The sequence below is a fragment of the Dermacentor andersoni genome, chromosome 8 (assembly GCF_023375885.2).
Source record: "Dermacentor andersoni chromosome 8, qqDerAnde1_hic_scaffold, whole genome shotgun sequence".
Lineage (NCBI taxonomy): Eukaryota > Metazoa > Arthropoda > Arachnida > Ixodida > Ixodidae > Dermacentor > Dermacentor andersoni.
In genome coordinates this window covers 17,119,302-17,138,503 of record NC_092821.1, presented here as the reverse complement: position 1 = coordinate 17,138,503, position 19,202 = coordinate 17,119,302, and the positions used below count along the sequence as shown (strand labels likewise).

General features: G+C 46.3%; 1 long non-coding RNA gene across 1 annotated transcript in view; it reads right to left on the bottom strand.

The window, feature by feature from the left end:
* Positions 1 to 1,711: 1,711 nt before the first annotated feature.
* LOC129383648 (uncharacterized) overlaps positions 1,712 to 19,202 on the bottom strand; it is a 31,209-nt gene continuing 13,718 nt past the window's right edge. Inside the window, exon 2 of the long non-coding RNA XR_008611511.2 lies at positions 1,712 to 5,383. This is a non-coding gene — a long non-coding RNA (uncharacterized lncRNA). The remainder of the gene's footprint in view (positions 5,384 to 19,202) is intronic.

Below are 19,202 nucleotides of genomic sequence, written 5' to 3'. Positions count from 1 at the left end.
GTGATGTGGCATGAGAGATCCCGTGGACACAGCGGCCACGTCGGCTGCTTCGGAAGCACCCGAACAACACTTGACAACACTTGAACGCACTATAATAGGTAGTGCGTCCAGCATGGTAGACTATTGCTCGGTGCCGCAATGCCGGATGTACGCCACGGAGCCCGGTGCCAGCCTTCACACGTATCTGCGGGACAAGGAGCTGCGTGAAGCTAGGATCGCGAAACTTAGAACCAGCAAGCAGTCATCGGCTGCAACCCGGGTGTGCAACAAACACTCCCGCAAGAAAGATTTCTGCTACGGCGTCGGGGCTGCGATGTTCAGTGAGTATAGCAGAAAGCGCTCACTGCGCCGCTCGCCCACGCGCGCTGCCCGCTGTCATAAAGCTTTGATCAACGCACTTATTAATGCTAGATAGTCGCAAGTTCACTGGAATGGAAATACAAGGGCCAGAAGCACATTAAAAAATTCATTACATATGCTCGTGCTTGTTTTAGCACAAAGAACTAACTTCTACTGGATTAAGAAAAAGAAAGTCGTGGGAAATCTCTCGCTGAGAAACCGATAAACATACAGTGCGGTGCTACTTGAAAAATAATCAATCAATCAATAAAGATTAATTAATTTATATAGACAAAACAACATGATTACAAGAAGAATATGCAGAAGAGGGTCCCAAGGTCACAAGACCGTACCGGGACCCTCTCTATATAATTATTGGATGCCCATTCCTAAATTAGCAGAGAAATATAGATTTAACATTAAAGATTTAAGATTGGTGGCCATGATTTCAGCGTCAGCAAACATTCTCATTTCGATTTGTATGGTTGCCGACTTCACGTCTGTACTGAGTCAGATGCGTGTGCTCGCTGTCAAGTAAGCCTAGCGCGACAGTGTTGCCCTCCTCGCAACCTGCAACAGTTGGCAGCATCCATTTTAAATGAAGAGCGCCAATGTAGAATAGAACGTTGCATTTATTTGTTTCAAGTTTTTCGATGAATACAATTTTTGAGTCATCCATGACAAAGATCTGCACTTCTCCGCGCTCTTGCTTACTTTTTGACAGCATGTCGGCCAGGTCCCGCCTAATCTTCACGATCCACGGTAGCTTTCTCTTGGGCTCTGTCAGAAAACGGTAAAGTTTTCAACCATTTCTTTGATTGTTCGTATACATGGGCACGCAGCAGCCAGTCATTTCGCTGAAGAAGGGAGCTACCACGCGGCCCCAGCTCCTTCCTCGCACCTGTCGCCTTGCGAAGTACGATCCACTATGGCGGCGGAAAAGCCGTTCGAGCAGCGTCGAGTACCCCTTCAAAGAATGTCCCCACCCTGCACGCAGCGGCGGTGGAGAGACCATGCAGGTACCCTGCTGCTTTCGAAGCGATGGAAATTCCGAGGTTGGGTTGCACTGCATAAAGCCCCTCCATCCACCCACCACCACCGCTGGTGGGCGGAAACGTGGATGGAGGGGCTTTAGCACTGCACATTGCCCTGTCTTGGCCTTGTCCTGACATACTGTTCCCGCTGCCGGTGCATAAATCGCTATGTCACATTGGTCCCGCGCAAGTGTCGGCGTTGGCGGGCCCAACCAGAACCACATATATAGACTAGGAGAAGGCCTCGGCACTCCTCCCGTGACGTCACCACACTCAGCCCGTCCGCCTCCGCTTGAGGTGCCATGGAAAGAAATAAAAAAGCACAATACTGCAGCATGTTCGAGGGTGTACCTTCGGAATTTATTTGCATCCAGTATAAATTTAGCACTGGCGTGATTTAAGGAACTAAGACAAGTTCTTTCCACGTCAACTTCGGCATTTGGAGCAAAGCTGACAATGGCCCCTATAAAATAAAATGCACTACAGAATTTGGGTCCAGAAAGACGATGCGCCGGAAAAACATATGTCTTTTTTCAGTCTGTCACAGACAGCTGTACAATTCATATCACACATTTTATTTGGCACTGGTTTCCACTATCACAGAATGACATTCGAACACACAACACTCACATCAATAAAATATGACATACATCATCCTCACTAGCTTAAGAAGAAAAATCTGCTGAACTCACAATGCTGAATAATTAAAGAAATTTCCAGAGAAGTCAAGACAACATAACACACAGTTCTTATATTGTATGTATTGTAGCATGCACATTCGCGAAAACAGCACATTTGAGGGTAATCATCTTTCTGTTTTTCCCGTTATTCTTTTCATTGTTTATCTTGTCGTTTTTGAAGGCTGCGTAATTCTTCAGCAGAGTGTTTACTGCTGGATTAAGGATGTTCTTTAACATTGACTCTTAACTGTGACCAGTTGCACAAATTTCAAAGTCTTCACTGTCACAGAGCAAATACTTATCACACTTAGAAGTGCCACTCTCTGATTACTCTCTGCATGAAACATAATCTCATATTCTTTGCCTGTAATATGTTCTAGCACAATCTTGGTGCACAGCACCACATGAACGACACATGGCTGTGGAAATTTGAAGCCACCTCTGCTCATATTAACAATCAGCACATGCTCACTGCGTTCAAGCTCTCTCTCAGTAATTGTGAATGAATCACAGCAGTCATTGCAAGGCTGGCGCTTCAAAGCAGCATAGGCACAGTAGCCAGCGATGTACACCAATGCCGGCATGTGTTCCCGGGCTTCTTTAGGTCACAGCTTCTTAGCTTTATGTTATATTTGTCAATCAACATATCAGCACACGTCTCTTTGCAAGTGTCAGTGGATGCTGGCATATCTGGCAAGATCAGTGTGTTCTGGAGGCAGGTCTTTGCCACAGCTTCCAATACCTGTGCACTAGACACATTGTAATGGGACACACACAGCTTCCGGTACTTCCCAAACCGAGCTTCGAGGGGATCGGTTAGGAATTTTCCAAGGAGAACATACGTAAACCCGAGCACCTCCAAACAATATCTTGACACCTGTATCTTGACACAAGGAGACCCACTCAGCTCACTCAGCCGGAGAGCTGATTGGGTCTCCTTTGTCAACGCACCTAGATGCACACACCTACTTTTCCAGTCATCGAGCCAGGTAACAAATGTGTCGAGGAACTGCAGCTGCTCACCATTGATTTCACGTACTGGCTCTTGCCACACATCTCTCACTCTGTGTCAAGACTGCCCTGTGGGATTCTCACCCGTGCTCTTGGGACAAAGGAACGACAACACAGTAGTGCAAACAATCACAAGGGCATTTATTGCACCTTTCATAGACTAATGCTTGCTAGCCGAGTTGCTATCCACAAAACATGCCAATGGATGCGCGACAAATCGCGGAAGTCCGACTCACCACGACCGCATAGCGAGCGAATATGTTTGCCCCAAGCTGGACACCAACGCCTGGTCGTTCGCGCGTACGGTCACGCGAACGCTGGTACGTTCGAACGAGGTGTCGTGAGACGGTCTCACAGAAGCATGGATCGGCGCACGCTCGGAACGTCTGCGCAGCTTGCCAACCCCGAAGCAAAGAGGAAGCGTCTTCACCTTTCCGCACCCAAGTAACCCTGCCGTGAGACGGCGTTAGCAGCGCAACACTCGCGCCATCTCTCGTACTGCACTTCAACCACACCGATCGCCGCAGGCACCAGGCTCCGCGGCGAAGCCGGCTCACAGGAGACGGCAGCTATGCGGGAAAACAACGTATCAGGGGACGCGTGAGAGTCGCGCATCTCCACACCCCTTAGGGGAGTCTTGATGTTGACGATGCTGCACCATCGCACAATTAAGTCAATGAAATCTGCAGTATCATCTGCCAGCGTCAGATGCAGAATTTCGCATCTTATGCTCAAAGCAGATGAAACAAAAGAGTTAAAAATTTGCAGAGCAAGTTTCACGTTCTGCTTCTCAATATTTGTGGGATTTAATGCTTTATACGTTAGCCCAAAAGCCACTTTCACAGTGTTAGTTTGTTCAGCCTCATGAAGCTTTCTGAATGATGTGAATGAAGCACCCTCCATTTTCTTACTTGCTGTGGTTCCACAGGGAAAAGGGGGTAATATGGACATTTGTCAGGATGTTTTTGGTTTAGCCAATTGTTTCTGATACATTTCAGCAAATGCACAGAGTCAACAATATGAATGAGTGGCTGCTGCGGATTAACTGGATGGGGGTAAACAATTTCGAGCTTCTGGGCCTCACTGAACATAGCCATTAGTTTCCGATTAATGGAATTATTTTCAGTGATGACTGCAACGATATGAAGGGTCGCTTCTTCAAGTCTCAAGACTACTTTTTTACAGTTACATGCAGTTTCTCCGCAGTAATTTTTGACAGTGGAAAGATGTGTGCCATATCTTTGACCGGGGACAGGAGAGACTGCACCATAAATACATGCGCTCTCTTAGCAGGTTCAAAACAGTTCGCAGCAGCCCCTCTTATGCTGCCACACTTGTATTCAAAGAACTGCTGTAAGTGTATTTCATCTACCATTAATGTTGCATTTCTTTCATGAGCTTTCAGCAGACTTGCCCTCCTTTTAATTTATCTTAGGAAGCCCTCTTTATTTTGCTCCTTTAAAGGACTAACATCATGTGCACCCCAGACACGCTTGATTGTTTCAGTATGAGGCAACACTAACTTTCCACTGTTCCTCAAAAACTTGTAGCCATGCGGTGACATAGTCTACAAAATGCTACAAAACACCAAAAGTTCCGCAGAGTACCGAACAGCATTATTCCTCTTCATGAAGAGATGACACTGCTCTTCGAGTGACATCACGGCGCCCACCTTTTCGTCCTCCAGAAGGTCTCCTTTTGAAATGTCATCAAGAAGTGAGATCACCAATTTCAGTGCAGCCTTTCCTTTGTCCACTTGTTCTGGTTCCCCTTTAATGCAGTGGTCCTCGACATTAGCCAAGAGCTCAACAAGCACGCGGAAATCGTGGATATGATCCGGGATCTCAAAACACTTATCAGATGTAAGACGAGCACCTCTCCAAAACACACGCACAGACATATCCGACGACACAGTCACTGACACCAAAATCTCGGGAGCATCTGTTGTCACTTTGATGTGAGCAAATATCATGTAGCTGTCGCGAGGTACCGCTGTCCAAAACCTTTTCTCTCCTAGCTTGTGCAGGCGTGAACTGATGTCTTGGAGGTTGTTAACTTTGCTTTCTCGTTCCTCGTTCTCGTGTGTTAACGCTGACTGCTTTAAGGCCCTTTGAAGCTGTTCGTTCTCCACACGTGTTCGCTTTGCATCAGGGTCTTCTCTCGACTGGCGAGAATCCGAAATATATTGCGGGCAGTCGGGAAAGATCGTTGGAATGGCATCAGGCGTAAGCCGGGTGAGCCTCATTTGGTCCATCCATCGCAGTCCGTGCATATTGATGTTGTACGTATGTGCTCGGGCTTGAAATGCCGTTCACAAACCTGCGAAACAACCAGCGCCGTCGTATTATGAACACAACTTGACGCTTGCAAAACTGTGACATACGTTCGCAAATCTATGCGCGAGATCTGTGAAAAACACATTTTACTGACCCATGAGCCATTCAACGAATGAACATATACGCAATATCGCAAATGCATGTGAGCCCACGTGGTTTACACGTGTACATAAATGGTCACTTGAAAACGTATTTATATAACAATGGAATATCGTAGTTTGCACTAATACACTTTCATTGTAGATTGTTTATATAAACCATCACTGCACGAATTGAAAAGCGAGACAACACTTACCAGCGGATCTTTCAGTTTTCCAACGTCGACAGCGTCCCGTCGCACTGCCCGCTGCCATTTTTTCCTTCGTTTGGAATCGCTTGGTAACCCAAACAGCCTGACCTTTGGCCTGTTGTCGTAGTTTCCTCTACAGTTTGGCAAACATCGGCCCATGACATCGAACAGACCGCAAGTGTACGCAGAGGAATAAACGCAAGAAAGCGAACCACGTGCAGCGACGTTCTCCTGCGGTGTCTCGACGGCGCAGGATATGCGTGTCACGTGCTGGATGGATGGATGGATGGATGTTATGAGCGTCCCCTTTGGAACGGGGTGGTGGGTTGCGCCACCAAGCTCTTGCTACTATGCTGCCTAATATCCTACCTAGGTTAACCAATGAAAAAAGAAAAAAAAAAAAACACTATGAACTACCACGTCCAAACTTTCTGATCCCCTATTGCGAATTGTGCTTTTGTACGTCTCCGTCTTTTGCCGTTTCCCTACTTTTCTTCCACCAATCCTCCAATCGCCTCTTACTAATGTCTATTGCGGACCTGTTTGCTTTACCACTGCTCCCGCAGAACCCAAGGGCTTCAAGGAGGCCAGTGGTGCCTAAATCGACCGCTCGGTAGACGTCTTCACATTCTAATAAAATATGCTCCGTCGTTTCCCTAGCTTTACCGCAGCAAGCACATGCTTCTTCTTCCTTCTTATATCTCGCTTTATAGGTGCGTGTTCTAAGGCATCCCGATCTCGCTTCGAAAAGTAATGAGCTTCCCTTTGAGTTATCATAAATGGTTTCTTTCCTGATTTCGCTTTTTCCTCTTAAGTAGTTACTCATGGCAGGTTTCTTTTCCATTGCCGCCACCCATGATATTAATTCAGCCTCTCTGACTATCCGTTTGACCTTCCTTGTTGCTGTGTTGCCCACCCCACAGGCCGCATACTTGCTGGTAAGCTTCCTAGTTCTTTTCCTCAACTGTGAATCAATGTTTTGCCTGTACATATACCTGAACACTCTTCCAGCCCATTTACTTTCTTCCATATTCCTCAGCCGTTCTTCATACTCAATTTTACTGCGAGCTTCCCTCACTTCCAAACTAGTCCAGCCCATATCCCCCTGCACAGCTTCATTTGTAGTCTTCCCGTGAGCGCCCAGTACGAGGCGACCCACTGACCTTTGGTTCCCGTCGAGTCCTGATTGTACCCCTGATTTAAAGCAAACAACCGCATTTCCAAAAGTAAGGCCTGGAACCATTACCCCTTTCCACATACCTCGGATGACCTCGTACCTATTGTATCCCCATAGCGCTCTGTGCTTCATTATGGCTGCATTTCTCTTCCCCTTTACTGTTACGGTTTTTTCCTGTGTTTCCATATATCCATTGCTTTCGTTTATCCATATACCAAGGTATTTATATTCTGTTACCCGAGGTATTTCTTGGCCCTGTATCTCCACTGTCTATTCACTGTTTTCATTGAATACCATAACACCTGATTTTCTAACACTAAATTTCAAACCTAAATTGATGCCTTCCTGTCCACAGATATTAGCCAGACGTTGCAAATCGCTTTGCTTGTTAGCGAGCAACACAATGTCATCCGCATAAAATAAACCTGGGAGTTGCTGCTTTATTACTGTACCTGCCTGTTTGTATGAGAGATTAAACCCGATATTACTTCCTTCTAGCGCCCTCTCCATCCTCACTATGTACATCATAAACAGCAGCGGAGATAAAGGGCACCCCTGCCTCAGTCCCTTGTTGATATGAACTTTCTCCGCGCTATCATCCCTTCCCATTCAACGCAAACGGTATTTTCTACGTAAATCTCTCTCAAAAGCTGTAGACAATCGTTACCTAAGCCTTCCCCTTCTAGAATATCCCACAAAATGCTGCGGTCTACGTTGTCGTAGGCTCCTCTAATGTCCAAAAAGGCCACATACAACGGTCTGCTTTCTGCTTTTGATATTTCAATACACTGAGTAAGAACAAACAAGTTATCATCTAAACGCCTACCTATTCTAAAGCCATTCTGAAGCTCTCCCAAAATGCCATTATTCTCTGCCCATGCTTGAAGCTTTAATTTGATTGCCTGCCTTGCTAGCCTGTATATAACCGATGTAATGGTCAACGGTCTATTCGAGTGACTTCTGTCTTTCTACCCCTTACCTTTATAAATTAAATTGATTCTACTTTGTCGCCAACTGTCTGGTATTCGTCTATCTTTTAAAGTTTTTTCCACTGCTTTCACCAGAGCTTCCTTACTTCTTGGTCCCAATTCATTTATCAGCCTAACGGGAACCTCGTCTAGCCCTGTGGCTGTTCGCTTAGGAATTTTCTCTTCCGCTTTCTTCCAGTCTAAATTTGTCAGCACCAGCTCCTTTTCCACTTGGGTCTCTTTCATGCTCTTTTTTTCTTCAAGTACAACCTCGTCCTTGCCTTGGAAAGATTCGGCTGTTACTTTTGGATGTAATTGATTGCCGCTTCTCCTTCCAGTCTGTTTTCATCCTCGTCTAGGATATGTTGTTGTATTGTTGTTGAGTTCCTGCCTAATAATTTTATGTGATTCCAAAATATTCTAGGTGCGGCCTTCTTTTTCGCACGTATTTCTGACAACCAACGTTCACTTTCACCTTTTAATTTTGCTTGCACCAGTATTTGAACCACAGACTTTTTCTCCCGGTATATTTCCCATTTACTGGTTACTTCATCCTGTGGCAACTGCGCCTTCTTTGCCTGCCTGTGCTCTCGAGATGATTTCTGTCGTTCGGCGATCGCTTCTGGTATCTCCTTGTTCCACCAGCTTTCCGGTTTCTTTTTTCCTTTCCAACGAACATGTTGTTTCTCTTTCCGTATTTCTGTCGTTATTACACTTAGAAGCTCACCATATTCCCACTCCTTACTTGGCCACTTGCCAAGTTCTTCCTCAACTCTAGTGACTATATTTGCTAGTTGTTCATCGTTCAAATTTGGACTGGCCATTGTGCTTTCCTTGCTGTCTTTCCCAACTACATATCCCATTTTCAAAATGATGCGTTTATGGTCACTCCCTATGCTGTTAAACCCTTCCTCATCGATGACCATTTCTCTCAACTTATCATGAATTCCTTCTGTCATCAGACAGTAATCAATGGTCGATTGCCGGTTTCCCACTTCCCACGTGATCTGTCCTTCACACTTAGCCCCTGTATTCACGATCACGAGGTTATGTTGCTTGCAAAGGTCTAGCATTGACTTCCCGTTATTGTCGGTATAGCCATCTAAATCCTGTATGTGGGCATTCATGTCACCTAATAGGACAATCTCAGCACCATTCCCGAAACCCTTAATATCAGCGCTTATGCATTCCACTAACTCTTTATTCTTCTCTGTGCAATTTTTTCCGGTCCACAGATACGTAACTCCCAGCCAAGTTTCTTTCCCACTCATTGTACCTGATAACCAAAGATGCTCTTCACATTGTGAATTTACTCTTTTCCATTTGGCTCCCTTATGGATGAGCATTCCGCATCCCCCTCCCTTTCTTTCCGACTTAGTTCTGTTGCACCCTTCCCATACATAATTTTCAATGACTGGCGGCTCTTTTGAGTCTCTAAGGTGCGTTTCTGTAACCGCATACACCCCTATTTGTTCTCTATGTAACTGCTCCTCAATCTCTGCCCACTTTTCCTTTCTTCTGCCGCCCTGCATGTTTATGTAGCCTATTGCATGGCAAGCTCTTGTTCTTGCTTTCCTCCTTTTTCTGTTATCGACGGCAATGCTTAGCTGATGTTCCCCTAGGGGACCTTCTTCATTACTACCTACTCTGACCTCCTGAGCGCCCGCGGGCCCCCTAAAAAAGCAACAGCGCGACCCCCAAGTCGCCAGCCCACTTCTCGTGCTAGCCTGTAATTGAAGTGGATCCCATCTCGTTTAAAACCACCACAACTTCTCACTTCCCTGTTTACTTCGACAACATCGAAGCCTTTCTCTCGGCTCATTTTCCATATTGCCTCATTGGCAGCCATTACGGCTCTTTGTACGTGACTGTCACGCACAGGCACCTCCGGCACCGTGCACACCACGATCTGCACCTGAGGGGATAGCTCGCGCAAGTCGTCCACCCCCTTCGCCAAGCGCTGGGCTAGTGCTGGCCCTTTCCTGTTTAGGACGTCATTTAGCCCACCTGCTACTACGACAAGGTTGCGCACGTGGGCATTTTCCGTGAGCTTTTCTTTTGCTCGCTCCATGACAGAACTCAGTGTCCGCCCTGGAAATGTCCCTACCGCCACTCTTTTGTCGCCTTTCACCCTCTCCACAATTGCTTTTGAGCACCCAGCCATGTTTGAGTCGCCAGCGATAATCACCCTTTCACTCTCTCCTACCTCTCCCTGCTTCCCTGTGTCCTTTTCCGCGTGATTCGGACGCGACAAAGGGCATTGTTCCCTGGGCTCCTGCTTTTTCCGCGTGGCGGCCTGAAGGTAGGTGCCGCTCTTTCCAGCTTCCTGTGGCTGCAGCGTCGCCTCACTCGGGGCGTGTTGCGCTGCTTCACTATAGCTACGCCGATTCACCGTCGACGAGCTGGCGACCGCTTGCTTTGGCTCCCTGCCTCCCACTTCGCCTGTAGGGTCTACCCTACTTTCTGAGTCTTTGCCACCGCTTTGGTGTCCTGACCCGACATTCTCGGCTGCCCGCGTCTCAAGCGCGTCGAGCCGCTTTTTCAGTTCGGCGCTCCTTTCTTTCTCTTCCTCAAGCTCGGCCACAGTCCTTACTAACTGCGCGGCCTGGGCCGCCTCCACCTTGACGAAATTTTCAACTTTCGCCTGCAGTGCTACCCGCTTCTCCTGCTCCTCCCTCAGGTCTGCCTGAAGCTTTTCGAACTTAGCCGCCCAATTCCCTTCCAGTTTTTGGACGGCTTCCCTGACGCCCTCGCACGACCTGCACGTGAAGCTAGACCCCTCCGCGTCTGCTAAATTCTGGAATTTAGTCTCGTCGAGGAAGCACCATTGCAGGCACTCGTCGCACTGCACTTGCTCCCCGTCTCCCTCGGCCTTCACGTTCTTCGATTTCATCGCTAGGCCTACGTCCCTAGGCCCAACGAGCAAGTTCGCCAAATCACTCACGCAAAGCCGACCTCGACCGCTATCCCAAACAAAAATAAAGAATTATCACTCCCTACTCCATGTAAGAATCCGAAGAGCTAGCTGAAAGAACTAAAAAAGCCTATCAAAAAGGTCGCTCCTACCACCTAGGCCTAACGGGGGAGCCGCCAGCCCTAGACAAAGCCGGTACGTTTACTACTCCTACCAAGAATTCAAAATTTGCGCCCCTACTCCATGCAAAAGAAAACACTTCAAAACACTAGCTAATAAAGATAAAAGAGTACTTGGCTACGAACGAAGTCGCTGAAGCCTCGTACACAGGAGCGTCCGCGAGCCACGACCAACGACTCCCACACAGTTTCCTGTTTCCTGTTGTGCGTCGCGTAGCACCTAGCGCCACCTGGTGCTCAAGGGCGACACCACGCGCAGTGAAACGGCTAGGGCAGAGTCGGGTGACGTCAGAGGATAGGTGCGGGCGAGTGCGGAGGCCTTCTCCTAGTCTAGGTGGTTCTGGCCCAACCCGTCCGCGTTTACATGCACCCTGCTAACGGGTCCGGTTGAGTGAACCCGACTCGACTCTCATTCAGCCCTACCAGCTAGCGTTTACAGAAACTCAACAGGCGTAATCCATCCCGACACGCTCACTCGACCCGCTTCGGTTGTGTTCATGCCTTAACTGCGACAGCATTATGACGACCCATTGGTAGCCTGACGGGAGTTTTTGCGACAATGAGCCGTTTCCTCGAGCGCGGGCAGATAAGAACATATAAACGAACGCTGCAACTAGGGTGGTTGCTTGGGCTAGTTGGTAATTCATGAACAAAAATAACGTACAGCGCGAAGGACAAGGACTGGCACGAAGGCGAAGAAGCGCGAAGGCAGTCCTTGTCCTTCGCGCTGTACGTTATTTTTGTTCCTGAACGCTGCAAGTTAGAATATATGTGCACCTGTGTAAAGCATTGATGCTGGTTTCTCAGTCCGAGGAGCTCTGAAGGCCTGCCACAGTGCAATTATTAGGCGCAGTGTGCAGATGTTGGTTGTTGCTGGGGGAACTATGCTGCTGCAGCAGTAGGTTGCTTTTATCATTAATACTGGCAGAGTAATATTGACACGCTGGCAGGCTGAATGGCCTTCACACCATACGTTTATATCGATATTTCAGAGCGACACGCCAACATGATGTCTTTGATGGCATCTGACATCGCACATACCATGACCTCGATAATTCACAATGGAACCTTTTGCGGATCAAGACTTGCGTGTTTGAGGTCGATATCTCCGTAAAGCAGCGGTCGTAACATGATCACGCCAGCGTCAGGAACAATGAGAGATTGGCACGTGCAATTATGCAAGAAGCCAAGATAAAAACTGCTTCTCTATTCGCAGGTCACTGCAGCAAAAAAAAGGCATTGACTCCAGCATTCTGCAGCAGCCCGCTTTCGCACTGGCACTAAATTTGAGGTCCGAGGTCACTAACTTTTTCAATACAAATCTACAAGCATGCTCTAATGCCCTGGTATTCATATTATGTTTCATCAGTCTCTGAATAGCGCAATCACATATCGGCGCCCGTTGCGATTTCTGAATAGAACCGTGCAATGATGTCGTATGGGATATGATGATAAAACAATTTGCCTAGAAGGACGTACCGGGTCATTGCTCTACTGCTGTTTTGTGCGCTATACATTGCTCATTATTTAAAATAGCATGGCTTCTTTTTCTATTTGAATTGCCTCGTATACCTGACCTTCATTGATTAAAGAAAGGTGCACAGATCATTGTAAACGCACGCAGACATCCAGGCGCAGTGTGATAAGAACGTGGAAGAAGCATACGTGAACGTGTCATCGGAGATCACGACTTTTGCATAGCTGCCACACTGCTTCACAAAAGAAGTGGAAACATATTGCTCGATACTCTATTTAGGCAAGTTAATATAACGTCTGCGTTTTACTAACCGCTCGTTTTCAAAATATATTCAAGGGGCTTGAGTGGAAAGGACCAGCGTGATGATTAACGAGAATTTCTCAGCAACTTTCACTTCGCAGGTGGCATTGTATTTCAAGAGGTGACTCATGAGATTACTTTAGCAAAAAAAGAAGTTTGAGAGTTGACTCTAACAAAAGAATAAGTGCTGCGATGAGAATTTCGTGTCGAAGTTTGCAAGTCATATGTTGCTCTGGTGCAAGGCAGAAACAGTCATCTGCAAGTAATCAAAGAAAATATTTAACAGAACCCATTTGACGACGACAGTCGACGTTAATGCGATCAGCGTCAAAACGACGTAGTAAAAACCCGCATTGCCGAAAAATCTTTGAGTTTCAATTTGTAGTAGTCGGCTAAAAGACAATTACATTCATGCGCACGTGTGTCTCAGCGCCACCACGGCGTCTACACCTTCGGACGTCTCATAAAGACAGATTTATGAACGTAACCACCCACCTGCATCCACTTTTTTCTCGCGGGTATCCACAGACCTACTCCTTTCTACACCTTTGGACGTTACAAAGCCCCGCAGGTGCGTCTGTGTCAGCAGGCGTTTGGTGTTTTGCGACACCACGTACCCGAGCACACGAGGGTTGGACCCTCCCGCGTGTAGCCGTGCGCGGCTTAGCCGTGTCCGGGAAAAGGGGATCCTGGGGGTTGAGCCGATGCCTGGTGTTCGGACCTTTAAGGCCCCCCGGCGGAGGCAACACACCTCTTTGGCCTCTGCTTCACGTAGGCGGCACCCCCGGACTGACCCATCCGGGGGAAATCGGCACTCACCTCTTCCTGTCTCTCCCTCCTCGAATCTTCTTTCTCTCTCACTTTCTGGCCTTTGCTGTCTTCTCTCTTCTGTTTACTTTCTTTATCCTTGGCGGCAAGGGTTAACCTTGTGTGCCTATCCTACCTTGGGTACACCATATTTGGTTATAGTGACGGCGTACGACTGGCGTCGTGCAGACTTGTACGCAAACTCTGCCGCCTCCCCTTCGTTGGGCTCCAGGGTAAGCGGTCGGCGCTGTTGCCGAACACACATTTTCTTATGGCAGCGCAAACTTCTATGATCGGTGTCTGAAAAGATGCCGCACCGAAGCACCGTTCCAGTTCTCCTTTCGGAGCAACGCCCCGTCATTTCCCAAATAATATGTCGTCCACAGTAAAAATAACATAACAGTGAGAAAGCTCTCTCCCTTTCTGGTGGCCAAGTGTCTGAAGGACAAAATCAGAACTACATATAAAGCTTCAAAAATGTCTAGCGGGGACCTCCTCCTCGAACTAAATGACAAAGATCAAGCGCAAAAGCTGTCGGAACTTACCAGTATTGGCGACGCCACAGTGACAATTTCACCACATAGAACACTGAATGCAAGCCGGGGTGTGATATCAGAGGAAGACTTTATTGGCCTGAGCGATGAGGAACTCCTTGAGGGTTTCCAGGAGCAAAACGTAACAAAAGTACAAAGAATTGTCGTCCGCAAAAATGACCAAGAAATCCCAACAAAACACGTCATACTTACATTTGGAACAAGCGTAATGCCTACCTTTCTGGATGCAGGGTATGTAAAAGTAAACGTCACACCATATATCCCGAACCGAAGACGGTGTTTCAAGTGCCAAAGGTTCGGACATGCTTCACATGCATGCCGAGGCCAAACAACCTGTGCTAAAGGCAGCTCCAACGATCATCAATCTGAAAACTGCATTTCTTCCCCATATTGTATTAACTGCAAAGGAGACCATCCAGCCTACTCGCAGTCTTGCCCATGCTGGAAAAAGCAAAAGGGAGTAATTGCACTAGCTGTGAAAGAAGAAATTTTATTCTTTGAAGCCAGAAAGTGGCTATCGTACCTTCCGCGAAGAACTTATGCCGATGTCATGCAGGCGGGGGCCGCGTCACAGAGGCCTCCGGAGTCCTCCGAGCCTACGCGCAGTGGTGCCCATAGTGACTCCTCCCGCCCCCGTGGTGGAAGCAGGCAGCACTGCTCCACCCTCTTCGAATGTTTTGCAGACACCAGTCCCGCAGGGTTCTAAGGTCAAGCAAACCTCAACGCCCGAGACACGCGTGTCTCGGCGCCCAACTCTCGGTCCTCCAGCGCCTCAGCGAGAGCGATGGAGGTCGACGCAAAAACCCCGGTGTCATCGACACTGAAAGACAAGCGCTCTCTCGAGCGCGTAAAGAGGGACAAATTCCCAATAACCAGCCAAAATAAGAAGGTGATAACCTAAGGGTTATCACTCTGTTGTATCTGCCTTCTTCAGATCGATGTCACTTAACATCTTTCTTATCTCCTATTCACTCGTTAATATCATTTTTTACCTTTCAATTTTATAATGGCTTTTATGATCCATTGGAATTGTAGAGGTCTCTTACATAACTTAGGTGACATCAAAGACTTGTTATTTAGCTTCTCTCCTGTGGTATTACGCTTACAGGAAACAATCCTAGGCGAAAAACACAAAAAATATCTTAAAAGGTTTCACTGTTGTACGGCAAGACGTACGCAGACGAACCGGCTGTCAGGTGGTGTAGCCATTGTGCTGCAGGGTGGTATTGCAGCCAGAGAAGTTCCTATTAACAGTCACATAGAAGCTGTTGCTGTCACCGTTTTAGCTCATAAAACCATCACCATTTGTTCAGTATGCATTCCGCCGCGTTCACATTTTCCGTAAAAGATCTAGAGTTAATTTTAAACCAGCTACTGGAACCATTTTTAATAGGCGGTGATTTTAACGCATATAACACGTTGTGGGGTAGTAAAACAACTGACAGCAAGGGTCAAACACTTGAAGATAATTTCATAACAAATGACATATGCCTTTTAAACACCGGTTCGGCAACTTACTACGGCCCAAGCACAATAGCTATGAGTTGCCTAGATCTGGCACTGTATTCTCCATCTCTTTTTGGCGATTTTCAGTGGAGGGAGAACCCCTATTGCAGTGACCATATGCCTGCTATGATTAAAAAAAACATCTTTTCCTAGCATCCCACTGAGGCCACCCCGTTGGAAACTCCATCTAGCAGACTGGCCTCTCGTTACTGAAAACCATTCTTCCATCGTGCTGAAAAGGCCACTCTGGATAACATATCAGATGAGTTAACCGTAGACGTAATGAATGACAAAATCACCGCCTTTATACTTGCTGCAGCAGCAGAAACAATCCCACAATCGTCTGGCTTCCTAAGAAAAAAACCTAAGGCCCTGGTGGACGAAGCAATGTACGCAAACAAAAAAACTACAAAACAAAGCGTGGGGTATCTTTCGGCGATACCCAACACAAGATAATCTACTCTCTTTCAAAAAAGCAAAAGCGAAAGCCAGGTACACACGCAGACAAGCCGAAAGACAGTCCTGGAAAAATTATGTCTTGTCAATAAATAGCTCGATAACTTCCAAAAGAATGTGGGATCAGGTTCGTAAGTTTAGAGGTGACTACGCTCCTTACACGATACCCATACTTTCACCCCCGGATACACAAACAAATTTAGTAGAACAAGCAGACATATTAGGGCAGCATTTTCATGCTATATCAAGCTCAGTAAACTATTCCGCTGCATTTCTAAAATATAAGCAATCGGCGAAAAAACTCAAACTTCCGAGCACTGAAAGTTCAGAAAGATCGTATAATTGGGGGGGGGGGGGGGGCCTTAACATTACCGGAAATCAACAGAGTACTCACGACTGACAAAATAACAGCACCTGATCCAGACAGAGTACATTACGCAATGCTCGCTCATCTATCTCCTAATGCAGTTGAAACCTTGCTTCGTTTTTTAAATATAACCTGGGAAACGGGAAGAATGCCGAAAGAGTGGAAGAAAGCCATCATTATCTCTTTCTTGAAATCTGGAAAACCTCCCACAACAGCAATCAGCTATAGACCCATAGAACTCATAAGTTGTGTTGCAAGGTCCTATGAAGCCATTATAAATATAAGATTGACATACGTCCTTCAAACGGAGAACCTGCTAGATAACCATCAGTGTGGGTACAAGAAAGGTTGCTCGACAACGGACCACCTAGTCCGGCTAGAACACGAGATACGTGCGGCCTTTCTACACAAGCAATATTGTCTCACTGTTTTCTTTGATCTAGAAAAGGCGTACGACACAACATGGAGGTTTGGTATTTTAAGGGACTTGGCAGGTTTAGGAATCCGAGGTAGAATGCTCAAATGCCTAGCCGATTTCATGTCGGATTGAACATTCCAAGTGCGTTTAGGAACGGCGCTATCACGTGTATTCATTCAGGAAAATGGTGTGCTACAAGGTTACGTATTAAGCACAACATTGTTTGTGGTGAAAATGAACTCCGTCAATAAGGTAATTCCATCCTTTGTAATGCATTCATTATATGTGGATGATCCAGAAATTGCGTGTCGTGCATCGAACCAGACATCCTGCGAACGGCAAATTCAAATTACATTAAACAAACTAACGCAGTGGGCGTCTGAAAACGGTTTTCGTTTCTCAAGTGAAAAAAACTATGAATGTTATCCTTGCACAAAAAAGAGGCCTACAACCAGATCCCACCCTTAAGCTACAAGAAGCCCCACTACCAGTAAAACAAGAACACAAGTTTCTGGGTGTTCTGTCTGATAAAAAGTTGAATTTTCTTGATCACATAAGGAGCCTTAAAATAAAAGCGAACAATACACTTAACGTCCTCAAAGTTCTGTCCCGGAAGCGCTGGGGCTCTGACCGCGAATGCCTGCTACGCATCTACCGTTTTTTGGTGCGCAGCATATTAAATTATGGTAGCATCATATACGGCTCAGCCAGACAGTCTTACGTCCGTCGACTTGATCCCGTTCATAACCTTGGACTACGACTGGCAAGTGGTGCTTACAGAGCACCGCCTGTCCAGAGTTTGTATGTTGACTGTAATGAACCTCCTTTACAGCAGCGCAGAGTGCCACTAACTTTTTCTTACGTACTCAAAATTCAGTCCTCACCACAACACATATGCTTCAATATTGTCACACAGTGTAACTCACGCTTACACTATACAAACAAACCAAACATGATTAAGCCGCTTGTCCTACGATATGAGGAATATATTCGGGATTATGACATTGCTCGCAAAGTCCTTCAGGTTGCGAGAAAACCACAGCGTTTGCCCCCGTGGCATGATTTCGCACCGTTATGTGAGTGGACAGTGACACATTTAAAGAAGAAAGACACCCCACACGAACACATCATACAAGAATTCCGCTTTCTACAGGACAAATATCAAAATTACACGGAATTTTACTGATGGCTCTAAAACAAAAGAACACGTGGATGTGGGGGCTGTAACAGAACATTGGGAAAGAAGTATTCGTTAGACACAGCACGCCTCTGTCTGCACAGTTGAAGTCTATGCAGTATGGATTATATGGACCAGCGATGACACCATCACCTCGCTGGTGGAATGCTTCAACGAGCAGCATTGGGCTACAGAAACGCTACCAATATCCTGGAAGACGGCCGAGGTTCGGTTCATTCCGAAGCCGAACAAACCCCTTCAACTGGATAATCTAAGACCGATATCACTGACCTCGTGTTTGGGCAAGCTCATAGAGGGGGTCATCATTTGCAATGACCTTGCTGATATGGTACCTGTAGGACTGTATCAGTATGCAGATGATACTGTCATTATAGCTCAATCAACAAACTTTAGGCAAGCTATTACTTCCTTACAAGCAATGGCTACTAAGGCTATGGACTGTTTTTGTGCTAACTTAATCAATATTAACACGTCAAAGACAAAACTTATTTGTTTTCACAATCCTCTAAAAAAAATAGACATTGATTACCCGTTTGTACCACACAATTCAATGTGTTCTCCATGTCTGTGTAAACCTTTAGATTATGTGACTTCTGTAAAATACCTCGGTTTGTACTTTGACAGTGATCTTTCCTGGAACTCCCACTTAGATTATGTATGCAAACGACTTCGTGCGGTATCTTGTGTGCTTTACAGTTTGAGATATTATATGCCCCTCTCTGTTCGAAAAGTTGTGGTACATGCGTTGTGTTATAGTGTATTAAGGTACGGCATAACAGTTTATGGTCATTGTGCAATTCGTTGGCAAACTAGGGTCAACTCCATTCTCCGTTCTATACTAAAGAACATCAGCTATGATTTAAATCTTCATGAGAAAAGGGACGTTTTCAAAACGTTATTTATGCCTGACTTTAATCAACTACTGCTGGAAACTGTTGTGCTAAAACATTTCTGGGAAAGTAATTTCAGGGTGAAGTACGTTCCCTCACGTTGTTTGCGGCCTAAGAATCTTTACCTCGTACCCAGGCGTTGTACAAGATATGGCAGGAGAATACGAGACTACTATGTTCCTGTATATTTTAACAAATTGTCTCAAACCGCCTTGCGCGCTCGAACAAAATACAAGTTAAAAAAGGCACTCAGGCAAATTGACTAGTTCTCTCAGGGAATCATTAGTTATTTTTTTTTGCTT